This window comes from Plecotus auritus, assembly GCF_963455305.1.
Source record: "Plecotus auritus genome assembly, chromosome: 10".
Taxonomy (NCBI): domain Eukaryota; kingdom Metazoa; phylum Chordata; class Mammalia; order Chiroptera; family Vespertilionidae; genus Plecotus; species Plecotus auritus.
In genome coordinates, this window is record NC_137785.1 from 58,879,603 (window position 1) to 58,892,371 (window position 12,769).

Below are 12,769 nucleotides of genomic sequence, written 5' to 3' on the forward strand. Positions count from 1 at the left end.
TATACTGGAAAGGAATACACAAAAGAAGATTTTCAGTTTCCAATTTTCATTTAAAATGTTTCAAGTATACTAATCTTTTGAAATTAAAATAGCCTACTCAACTCTAATTGATGATTAAAAACTATACAATTTCATTAATTCAAATTAGGACTTTAATCCATTATTTTAATTAATTATCTTACTGCAAACAATAGTTCCTATCTATTCTCTGTCACAGGAATGGGGCTCTTTGGTGTCTAAATACGGTATTTATCCCATCCCCCCCACCCCCGACAGGTATCCATTTCCATTATCCCAGGTAACAGGGTCCGTTGATAGCACTATCATATTCACCATTTTGTTCTTGGAATTAAAACGCAAACACTCCTAATACTAAAGAAGCAAATTTTAAGTTTCATCACTTAACGATCAAGGAATCTGGTCAATCTACAAACAGAACCGCATTTCTTTTAGGCTGCGCTGTAGGATAATGAGGCCCCTATAATGATAAGCATCCAAAAGCCTGTCCCTCTACAAGCCAGAGGAGACACCGGGTCTGCACCCCTCCAACCAACAGCACTGAGCTGTCTGCGCAACAGGCGTGAGGGCAGGCAGGGCAGGGCCAGCATCGGCGGCTTCGCTCCGTTTCTTCTCTTTTTTATCGTGTATTTGTCTTCATTCCACTGGAGGGCACTGTCTACTTCAGCAGGAGCCGAGTCCATTTATAGCTGCCACTTACGTAAGACACCTGTGGACACCGGATCTTGGCACCGAATAAACAAAACCCCTACGGGGCGACCCAAACCGCCCCAAAGCCTTAACTCGCCGCTATTTCTTTCAAGCACCAAAATGAAGTGTTCCTTATTTCTGATTGAAATTCTTTCTAAATTTTTCAACAAGGAAATAGCACTATTTCTCTTGCGCATCGAATTATCCACATGAGCATAAAGGGTTATCTGAGGCTCTCAAAGGGCAGAGGGGTCTGCTGCTTCGGGAGAAGGCGCACCCCGAGCCCTGTGTCAGTTTCTACAGACGGCCAGACGGCAGCTGTCCGTGGCCGTGAGCCACCTCCCGTGGCTCCCTGCAGCGTGCACAGGCCTCCTGCCACGGCCGTGCTGCTCCACTCACTCCTCAGAAGCCAGGGGACGGGACATTCATACAGCACAGGACCGGGTGCCCCCAGAGGCTGCGATGGTCAAACAGCAACCTCTGAAACGTGAGGACTTCTTCTGTTCTCCGTAACATGTATCCAAATATTTTTGCCCCCCCCGCCGCCACCACAAAGTTTTTTTTAAGCATGGCAATTCTATTTTGAAAAGAAATTTTTTAATTCCTAAAAATTAAACCTTCAAATAGTAAAATTAAGGACTTCCTGAGTCTTAATAATTATTATATGCCAACAACACCTACTCTATTGGTTCCCTAGATTAACAACTCATGTCCCAATTTAAAATAAAACCATCAGGGCCATGGACTATTACCAGGACTAAACTAAATTACTATGTGAATGCGTTAGGATACTGTCTTTTAAATGAATTTTAATATAAAGTGTTTTCTACAAATCATTTAAGACATAGTCCATGGTAAAACTAGACATACGCTTTGGTTTATAAAAAGATTGAGGACAACTTAACAACAGTTACCAAGAACCATATTTCACAGTGAACTCCAGAAGGGGGGTCCCTTCTTTCTAACTCGCATTAGCACCGGTGTGGTCAGCTGAGACTCCGTAACGGGACGGGTCATGTTAGAAAATTAGAGCAGGCAAAGCAACAGTTATCAAATATTTAAGAAGCATTATCCAAGACCACAAAGGATGTGGTCTTTCTTCTTTCAGAAAGAATAGGTTAGGAACGGTCATATTAAAAATGGATTCTCTTCCTTGCAACGGATCACTAGAGAAAGGTGAATGGGGAACGTCAGAGCTGTAGTCTAGAGTTACACAAGCTGATGCACTTCATGATCTTGAACATCTCAGTGGAATGGCATTACTGCAGAAGCCTGTCAATAAAGAGATTTCCTATCTCTTTAGAAAGAATATAATGCCAACATTCTTCTTTCCCTGGTACGTGGAGAACAGCAATTAAGTCTTAAGAAACCCAAGCAGGAAACACTGACTCGAGATGATGTGGGAAAGATTTAAACCATCCTGTCAGTGAGTTCTTTATCACTGGAGGAGGCCTGGCCGTTTGTCTAGGATTTTTAGGCGCTCAGCACCGTGCTGGACCCTGAAAAATACAGACTTTGTAAGCTGGGATGGCCGCCTTCCTTTGCGTTCTCTTATGCCTTTCAGGTCTCATTGCTTAAAACCTGCCTCTAATAGTACACTCCACTGTGCGTGTTAATATTCCACAAGTGATTCATCTAAATACCACCGCACTTATTTCAGGCTGCAAAACTGAGTGATTGCGAACAGCCTGATAATTACTATAGGGACTAAATGAAGATTGCCAAAGAATTGGAATACACAATGTATTTAAGCTCAAAACCGTATTGAACAGGAGGCCTTGCTTTTGACAACATTCGAGATGAGAAACAGTTCAAGGTCATAAAGATTGGAAACTCTATCTGGTTATCTGAGCTTGCTGATAGTCTGAATCCTGAGTAAAGGAGAATTTAATTATATTAAAACAAAGTCATTAAACTAAGATGAGGGTTGGGAGACACCAATATTTACCAGCCTCCTATCAATGGGAAAAGAAAAAGGTGATCAAGAAGTTTTATCCACAAATATTACAGGTCAGAAGTACCTCGTTCTAGAAGATAATCCGTAATACAACTGAACAGCATTAGCAACAAAAAACTGACCGTGGTTAACTTTCCAGAACACACTGCGTCACTTTGATTCTCAGGTTATCGGGTTATAATTGTTCCGAGAACTTCACTAAAGGAAACAAAGACAGATCTCATTCAAGACCAGTTCGCATCTCCTGAGCTCTCCGGATTGCTCTAAAGCCACAGGAGGCTCTCCAGAATAAAAATGGCCACGCTGAAATACTGCCTCTAACATACACGGCAGAGGGAAGAAGGTCGGTGTGAAGACCGAGGAAAGAAGGCCATGGGGCTTTTCCCAAAGGCTTCTGGGTAGCTAGAATAATTACCATTTTAAAAAAGAATCTCTCTTTAAAACAACAAGTTGTTATATTCCCAAACAGCTAAAGAAGGGAAATACAGAGATGTGATGATGAGAAAAGAGACAGTCAGCTTTAATCTTCCTCATGGGTGAACGCGTGACCCAAGCAGGCCAATGTTCAGTCCCTAAAACAAATGGGATTTACAAGGTTTAAAAAAAACAAACCTGGCTCTCGCAACCTGTAAATTCATGGCAGACAAACAAGGCCTCCTGCTGTCGCACTAGAGCAAGCATGTCAAACTCAAAGGCTACCGCGGGCCAAATAACCGAGGCATGCGGCCCGCGGGCCGCGCGTTTGCCATGCTTGCACTAGAGTGAACTTCCAGACTGTGACTCCCCAGGTCCTTCACATTTATATTTCTGGTCCCCTAACCAGGGCCTGACAATAAGGCAGGCATTGAGGGCATGCGACATTGGTTCATTCAAGTGATAACAGTGAACGCCAAAATTCCATTCCCTCCTTTTAACTGTTTAAGTGACTAAAAGCTTGTTCCAGGTTAAAAGAAAGGAAGAAAAAGACTCGGGAGCTGGGAGTATTTCAATGATTTTTACCTAATTCTCTGGAAAATTGCTCTAATTCATAATGAAGTCGTGGTCAATGTTTACACCTCTTCGTTGTTAGTTATATTAAAAAGAAAGAAAGAAAGAAAAGAAAGAAAGAAAGAAAGAAAGAAAGAAAGAAAGAAAGAAAGAAAGAAAGAAAGAAAGAAGGAATATTTCACAATTACGAAAACCACTGGTTTGGGGTTCATTTGCAACTGGCTCGCTAGGTTCTGACGCCGTGACTGGTGCCTATAGGCTCTGTGTAACGATGGAGAAGACCTCGGCAGATTGAAACCCGGAGTGTGACAGTCAGGACAAAACATGAACGGTTTGATGAGTAAGATAATTACTCCTTTCTCTCGTCTTTCGTGGAAGACTTCCGCAAATCAAACGAAATCACAACCTAGGCATGACGCAGCCGCGCGCGATCGCTGCTGCTGAACGTCTGATGTTTTAGACAACGAGGGCCCTGGCCCTAACCACTCTTCGCCAGTCCCCGCCCAAGGGAGGCCTCTTCCCAAGGACTCTGTAAAGACCTGTCGCCGAACGTCAGAGAACGTTCTGGGTGTGACCGACATTCACAGTACGTGAACCTCCACGAGAATTTCCAGCAAGCCATTTTCTCCTAATACTATTCTAGTTCAAATCCACCCACGACCCGGTGGGAAACTGGCAGCTGCATCGGTAGGGCCATTCAGTCTACTTGGGACATGAGGGGGTGGACGGAGAAACCAGAACTTGAATGAACACCCTCGCTCAAGGCCTGGGTTTTGCTCCTGGAGCCCAAGCCCGCAAAAGGGACCACCTTAGGGAGATCCCTATTAGCCCGAATTGGAAAGCAAGGTGGGGGGATGCGCCTCAGCTAGGTTTGGGGGGGGGGCGCAGGGAGATGGGGACTGGGAGGCTGCAAGGCTTGGTGGCTGGAAGATGACAAGGGCTCTAAAACACGCCCGTGCCACGGGGTGGGGGCGAAAAGATGCCAAGGGCGTGAAGAACCGGGCAGCTGACCCAGCTGAGGACCCACCTCAGCAGAGGGTTAAACACGACAGCACAGAAGAGCACCAGGAAGGAAAGGAAAAGTGTACCTTGTTTCAACAGGGCGCACCTTTCAGCCGAAGAAGTCGGGGCTGGGGAGAAACCATCCTCTCCCTGGAAACGCGGAAACTGAAAGAAAAAGCAGAACACGCCATTAGCGAGGCCTGAGCCCTGACTGCTCTTCCTGGACGGAAGCCACAGACACCCCAACACCGATGGACCGATGGATGCCAGACGCGCCACCCCACCGAGGGGAGATGTCACAGCCCGGGGCTCCCCAGGCCAACCTGGGCGGTCAGGAGCCGGCCGGCGGCCCGTGCCTCAGTTTCCCCATTTGTAAATACGAGGTCGAAGGGGGAGAGGGATTCCGGCGCTGCTCCCACTCCAAGTCCTGTCTTCTCCGGGGGGTCCCGGCGGGGCGACCAGGCTCCCACCACTGGGGAGCCCTCTCGGGAAGGCCCGGGGGGTGGGGAAGCCCCTGGCAAAGGGAAGCCGGGCTGACGTCAGCGGACTCGGTGTCCCGCAGGCCTGACGGGCTCGGAAGCCGGGGCAACTAACGGGCCGGCACCGAGGGCCCGGTGGTCACGGCCACGGCCGGAGGCGTCCAGGGGCCGGGGAGGGGCGCCCGAGGGGCCCCGGCTGCCCACCGCTCGCTTGTTCACGCGCCCCCTCGCTTACTCACCTCGAACAGCGGGGCGGCGTCCCTTCCCCCGCCTGGTTCGCCCGCGTTCCGGCCCAGCCCCGACGCCCAGCACCCACCGCCCCAGTATTTACCTCCGACGCCCGGCCCCCGCGCAGCCGAACCTGCTACCTGGGCCCGCCCCCACCTGCCCCGCCTCCGAAGCACTGGAGGGGGAGGGAGAGAGCGGGGGCGGAGGGCGCAATCGCCGGGCTAACCAATCACAGCCCGAGTTGCGTTCTTGCGCAAGCTCTGATTGGGTCTCCCAGTGACAGACCTTCTTCCAATCGTTGCAGACCCGGAGCGTTCTGTAGGGACTTTCCGCTCCGTCAAGCTCGGTGGAGCCAAAGGGAAAGCGGAGGGAAGGGGAGGGGCCACGGAGGATGAGGGCGGGATTGGGCGGAAGACTCTGTGTTCCGCGTCACCATTGGCTGACACCTGAGCGGGGGCGGGGCGCCGTGCTTCCCTGGCTCCACCTCCCATGCTCTGGTTCTGGCAGTAGGCTTAGCTGTCAAAACACTTGCAGACTGAGTTTGGGGCTGCGGTTAGGGAGCAGTCCAGAGGAGGGCTGGGAATAGCATTTCAGGATTCCGAGGGAAAAGCAAAGCTTTGGAATCAAACCCAAGTGTGAATCCTTTGTGATTTCAATAAGGAAACGCGTGGCGTGGGGAACTCACAACCACGCTGAGCCTCAATGTCCTCATCTGTAAAGTGGAGATAATCCTATCACCTGTCTTGCAAGGATTGTTGTGAAATGCCGCATGTGAAGCTCCTGACGCACGGCAGGCGCTCAGTCATGTCAGATCTCTTCCTGGGACCTCTGCTGTTTCTGAACCTGGGTAGCCACCTACCCCGGCTGGGAAAGAGTTCTCCCTGAGGTGCTGAAGACGGGATTTCCACCCGCCGCCTCACTCAGCTCTGCGCCCTCTGGCCACCAGCCAGGACTTGGGGTGTAGTTAAGGATCTCTCAATTACAAGGGAGGTTTGTGATTCCCAAAAGTGCTCAAAATATTTAAGGAAGTGCTTTTTATAATCAGTCCCAGAGCCTTGCAGCATGCTTTGCTGCAATGGATAGTGCTGTTAATTAATTCCTTCTCCTTTGACATTCTAAGTACCAATTATAGGAGAAGGTGATTAATTGTGAGGAAGGAAGAGGGGTGTGTGTGTGTGTGTGTGTGTGTGTGTGTGTGTGTGTTTAATCATGAGAGGGGAAATTTCCCCCATGGAAAGTGATCTCTCTGAAGATCTAAGGGACTTAAACCAGTGAGTACACTAAAGAAGTCACACGAGTGATTACTAACAGTCCCAGTACACAGGCCACCCATGTCCCTTGACATAAGCACCGAGAATGGCATGGACATCTTTTGAAAACCTAAGCCTCAATCCACGCTCGTGCCTCACGAATCCATCCTTATCCTGTTTCCCAAGCTTCATGACCACACTGCATAGAAAACAATGACATGGGAAGCCACAGTCCTGGCTTGCAGTGTGGCCTTAGGCGACACCATTCTCCTTCTAGATCCAGATTCTCCCATAAAGTCGGAGGAGTCCGAGGTCGCAGTCTGGCTGTCTACGAGAGAAGTTCTGCTTGGCCCGGCCGGTGTGGCTCAGTGGTTGAGCGTCAACCTATGAACCAGGAGGTTGCAGTTCGATTCCCATCAGGGCACATGCCTGGGTTTGGGGCTCGATCCTGGGTTGGGGATGTGCAGGAGGCAGCCCATCCATGATTCTCTCTCATCATTGATGTTTCTCTCTCTCTCTTCCTCTCCCTTCCTCTCTGACATCAATAAAGATTTTTTTTTAAAAAAAAAAAAGAAGAAGAAGAAAAATTCTGCCTGAAGACCTTTTTTGCCTGACCCATACAGTGAGGGCAAAGAGGAAGTGGAGTGGGAGAGAAAGCTGTTAAGTCCTTTTAGACAGGGCCGACACGCCCCCTTCCTCCCTTTGCCGCACCCCTCACCACTCCCTACTGTTCCTCCTGGCACACTTCTGTCATTTACACTAATGACTGGCTCTGAGGCACTTGATTTTGCCACCCCTGGACGAGGGCATCTTGGCGTCCGCGGTGATGGTGGTGTTTGGTGCTGCTGAGCTTCTTTCCCACCAGCAGGGGTCAGTCCTCCAGTCACACGTTCCCTGCATCACAGGGTATCAGGCCTTGGCTTCATCCCAGAGATGTTCTTCCAAGCCACGCCTGCTAACCGGGCTTATCTGAATCACCACCTCCTCCCCATTGGTCATGGCTGCCTGGAACACGGTGCTGCGAACACTGCTGACCCGGTGTCCTGGCTCCCAGGGAAGAGCGAGGCCCGCCAGGGGCGGCGGGGAATGGCATCCTGGCGCTGTCATGGGCAGCCCTCGCGAAGCCAGCCTCTCCTTTCCCAGAGGGGAGATTCAGGTCCGAAGAGCGGGAAAGAAGCTGTCCCCATCGCCCGGGAGGGGAGCTGAGAGCCTGCTTCTCCTGATTTCAAGCCGGGCTCTTTCTGCCTCTGTTCAAACGAATTCTGCAAGTGAAGTGCCGTCCTCTCTGCCTTCCAAACCCTCCTTCGTCGAAGGCCCAGCCATCGTCCACCGTCTTCGGAGGCTCTCTACCGATGGCTGCAGGCCCCGCTGTTCACCTCGGGCTACCCACGGCCCCACAACCTGTTCCACTCAGCCTGGCCCTGGGTTCACAGCCGATGGTCCCCAGGAAACAGGGCAGCTACAAGGGAGAGGCCACCCTGCCCTCTGGCAAGCAGGCCTGTCCTGAGTGACCACACGATCACTTAAAGGCTGAGGTCAGAGTGAGCCTCGGAGGCAAAGTGCTCTGAGCAGACGGCAGAGGCCGGTGGCCACCAGGAAGGCCTGTCCGAGGAAGCCGCGCTTGAGATGAGGTGACTGATGTGGGTGACGTGTGGCAGGAGCCGAAAGAGGCAGAGAACAGAAGAGGTGGGCGCAGAAGGGCCAGCCGGCGGGGGCTTGAGAACAGGGCAGGTGGGCACCCCCGGAAGGGCTGCAGCAGGCGGGGACTGGAATTCCAAACTGACGTGGTGTTTCTCCCTGCACCCTGCACCCTGACTTTCCCCGAAGCTGGGACCTGGCCTCCAGGGGGCCTGGTAGGGGCCTAAGTCACAGGGGTGGGCCAACTTTTTGACTCGAGGGCCACAACGGGTTCTTAAACTGGACCGGAGGGCCGGAACAAAAGCATGGATGGAGTGTTTGTGTGAACTCATATAAATTCAAAGTAAAGGAGAGGAGGGGAGAGCAAGAGAACCGGATAGAACAGCCGGATCCAGCCCGCAGGCCGTAGTTTGCCCACGGCTGGCCTAAGACCTAGAGGGACACCTCGGGAGAACTGGACAAGCCTCGGTGGCATGGCTATTCATTGGACCCGGCCCCGAGCTTCCCCAAATGGACATCGCAGGCCACCTCCCACTTCCAGCCTCACCAGATCCGGGGCGTGTCGCCGCGCCCACTCAGCACCCCACACCACGCAGCCCGAAGGGCACTCCCCAGGGTCCCCACCGCACGGCCACCCGCTGCCTCCCCGTCTCAGAGAAAGGCAACGGCAGCTCTTGGCCCGGCCTCCCTCTGCCCAGCCAGTTCCCTCCCCTCCCAGGAACAGGCGCACCCCGGGAACTCTATGCCACGGCGCCAGCGGGCCAGGCGTCCCCCAGGCCAAACTGTACCCCGCTTTCCCCAGGAGGCCCAGTGCGGTTGGTGTTTCAATCAGCGGATGGGGGGAGGGCTTGCCTTCTCAGGGACGTCCCTCCCTTGGCGAGCGGGAGATCCAGGGGCAGCGGAGCATCCTGTCTGGCGGCTTCCACTCCGGCCCCCTGAAAGCTCTTTCTGCCCCGAGAGAAGGGATTACGTTAATCGTCTTTAATCGGCGGGACGGAGGCCCACAGGCTCCTGTGGGAGCGCTTTGCTGTTTTCAGGGACAAATGATTTCGGTGGGGTTTGAAAAGCACACTCCTACAGAAAGGGGCCAGGGCTCTTCACGGGGAACCCCGTTTGGGGCAGTAGATACATGTCCCGGAACCCCCCTCCCTTCAGAAGGGTCACTAACGGTGTTGAGAGAAAGGAGATTCATTATTATTGGGGCCCGATGCACGACATTCATGCAAAGGGGCTCGGCCCTCACAGCCCCTCGCAGCCCTGGCTTCGTCCGGAAGGCTGTCCGGATGGTCATTCTGCTGTTCGGTCTAATTAGCATATTAGCTCTTTATCATATAGGATAATCTGCCCCAACTTCTATTTTCTGCCCCCTTTTAAGAGGCTGGGTTCTCCATCCATTCCACAAATATGTGAGCACCTACTATGCGCTAGGCACTGTCCCAGGGGTCCTCAAACTTTTTAAACAGGGGGCCAGTTCACTGTCCCTCAGACCGTGGGAGGGCCGGACTATAGTTTAAAAAAAAAAACTATGAACAAATTCCTATGCGCACTGCGGGCCCAGGACGCGTCGGCTGCTAAGCAGGACAGGCAGCGGCACCCGGCGGGCCGGATACATGTCCTCGGCGGGCCGCCTGTGGCCCGCGGGCCGTAGTTTGAGGACGCCTGGGACTCTGAGGACACGCAGTGGGCATGGTCCCTGTTCCCCCATAGCTCACGTTCGAGGGGAAGGGAGAAACAGATGCACATGAGAAAGACGATGATGAGCTGGCAGGAGAATCGTGGGGGACTGCTGTTTTTGTGGGTTGTTCCTGAAGGGCTCCCTTAAGGAGGTGACATTTGAACAAAGACCTGAAGGCAGCGGGAAAGCCAGCCCTGCCGCCATCCAGGAAAGACTGCTTCCATCAGAGGAAATGGGCAGGTGCCCCGGTCTGGACATAGCGCGTACTTGGCATGGTCGAGGAGTGGCCAACGAGCCCGTGGCTGGAGTGCAGAGAGTGGGGGTGTACTGGGCACTTGGCGGGGAACACAGGGACGGGCCAGGCATGCGTGAGACCTTGACTTCCACCCTGTGTCGGATGGGAAGTCCGGGAGCGTTCCGATCAGAGCAGGGGCCTGTCTCACTTCTGCTTTCTTAGGCTCACTCCAAGGGTCAAGGGCAGAAGCTGGGGGACCCGTGAGGAGACCAATGCAGCAATGGAGTCAAGGGAACCCCCCCCTCAAGGAGCCCCTTGTTTCCTGGGGGTGAGGGAGAGCGGTTGAGAGGAGGGGGGTGTGAGACTGAAAATGTCAAGAAAGAAGTAGTTCCAAGTTTTTTTTGTTTTGTTTTGTTTTGTTTTTAAAGGGTGTGGAGCTCTTGTCGAAAGGATTTCAGGGTGGCTAATGGGGAGCAGCAGACAGGGGTCTTCAAACTGCAGCCCGCGGGCCACATGCGGCCCGCCGAGGACATTCATCCGGCCCACCGGGGGCCGCTGCCTGTCCTGCTTAGCAGCCGACGCGTCCCGGGCCCGCAGTGCGCATAGGAATTTGTTCATAGTTTTTTTTTTAAAACTATAGTCCGGCCCTCCCACGGTCTGAGGGACAGGGAACTGGCCCCCTGTTTAAAAAGTTTGAGGACCCCTGGTAGGAGATAGGGTTGTGGATGGTTCTGATAGAGGGGATTACATTTAGAGCCGAAAGGAGGGAGCCAAAGATCTTGGGTTGCCAGTCTGCACAGCAGACCCTCCCCCACGTAATTCTCCAGGGGGAACTGCCCAGGCCGGTCCCCAATGTCGTTCATGACCTTGCCCGTCCCCTGGGACCTGCCAGCCGGGGCCTGAGGCTCTGCGTTCCCGGGTGTGCAGGCTTGCCAGGTGCGTGCCCCGATGGCTGTGCGCTTCGCCCGCTGGGCTGCAGCACCGCGTGGGGAGGGCGGCTCCCGCGGACGTGTTGGTGCAACAGCGAAATGCCGCTGTGGCCTCAGCTCAACCCGCCTGGAACCCGATGCTACCGCCCACCCTTCCGGGGGTGTATTCATTGCGGTGGCATCTGTTTTTGGTGCTGTTGCGGGGTGAGGAGGAGACACTCAGATTCACTTTTTTTTTTCCGCTCTAAGATGATGGTGAATATGATTAAAGTCTAAAGCTCTTTTTAAACATTCTCCATCTTGGCCGGCGTGGCTCAGCGCTTGAGCATCGACCTATGAGCCAGGAGGTCCCCGGTTTGATTCAGGGTCAGGGCACATGCCCGGTTGCAGGCTGGATCCCCAGTGTGGGGCGTGCAGGAGGCAGCCGATCCATGAGTCTCTCTCATTATGGATGTTTCTGTCTTTCTCTCCCGCCCCCTTCCTCTCTGAAATCAATAAAAATATGTATTTTTAAGATATATGTTTAAAAAACTCTCCTGCTCTGATACCTTTTTCTGCATGTAAGAGTGATGTCTCCTCAGCCACCAGGAGGAATATTCCTGCCCCTGGATAAGCCACTGGCCCCCAGCACACGTCTTTCCAGTAACCTCCCCATCCGAGAACTCTAAGGCGGAGAGTCCTCCCTCAGGCGCTGCCTGCACAGGCCTAGAATGCTGTGCGTGGATCTGCTGGATTTTTCAAAGTCAGGAACCTTCTACTCTGAGCCCTGACAGCAATCACACACCCCGTTCTCAGGACCCCTCTTACCTGAGCTCCTCTTTCTCCACAGTCTCTCCCTGGGTTACACCCTCCAGGCCCAAGGACCCCTCTCCCCTCTCGATGCTGAGCTCGCCCAGGCTGTTCCACGTGGCAGTGACCTCTCCCACAGGGTCCAGACCTGCACGTGACTTGAGGTCTTCACTTGACTTCTCCCCGTAGGTGTCTCGGACTGGGCAGTTCCAAACGGAAGTCCCGCCTACTTCCAAGTTTGTTTCCTACCTGTGGCCTCCCGCCTCCCAGTCCAAAACCTAGGAGCCATCCTGGGTTCTTCCCTTCCCCTCCTCCTCTTCATGCAGTCCGTTTGTAAACCCGTGGCCGTCTACCTCTGAGATCCATCTCCTCTCCATCCCCACGGAGGCCACCTCCAGCGGGCCAACCACCTGTTACCTGTAATAGCTCACAGGTGGTCTCCCCACCTCCTCTCCCCCTCACTCCCAGCCCCATGCCTTCCAGCCCCTTCTCCACCCAGGGTCAAAAGAGGTCTTCTGTAAATACCACTGAGTCACTTCTCCCCCGCCTAGAACTCTCCAATGGCCTGCCATTATTCTAAGGTCAAGCCCAGGCTCTTGACCTTGGCCAACGAGGTCCTTCGCCACTGGTCCTACCTACCTCTTCAACCCCGTCTGGCTACCCTCCGCCGTGAGCTCGTCTCAGACCTATGGTATGAGTTTCCTATGGCTGCTGCAACAAATTGCCTTAAACTCGTCGGTGGCTTCACCTGGCACAGATTTATTCTCTCACGGTCCCGGAGGCCACCGTCCCAAATGGGCTGCAACCAAGAGGGCGGCAGGGCTGGGCGTGCCCCCGCGATTCCAGGGACAAGTGTGTCCTGGCCTTTTCCAGCTTCTAGACCCGCATTCCT

General features: G+C 53.2%; 1 protein-coding gene across 1 annotated transcript in view; it reads right to left on the reverse strand.

The window, feature by feature from the left end:
- CYLD (CYLD lysine 63 deubiquitinase) overlaps positions 1-5,524 on the reverse strand; it is a 29,670-nt gene extending 24,146 nt beyond the window's left edge. Inside the window, 2 exon segments of the mRNA XM_080645726.1 lie at positions 4,741-4,819; positions 5,373-5,524. The gene's annotated coding sequence lies outside the window, so the exon portion shown is untranslated.
- Between the last annotated feature and the right edge of the window lie 7,245 nt (positions 5,525-12,769).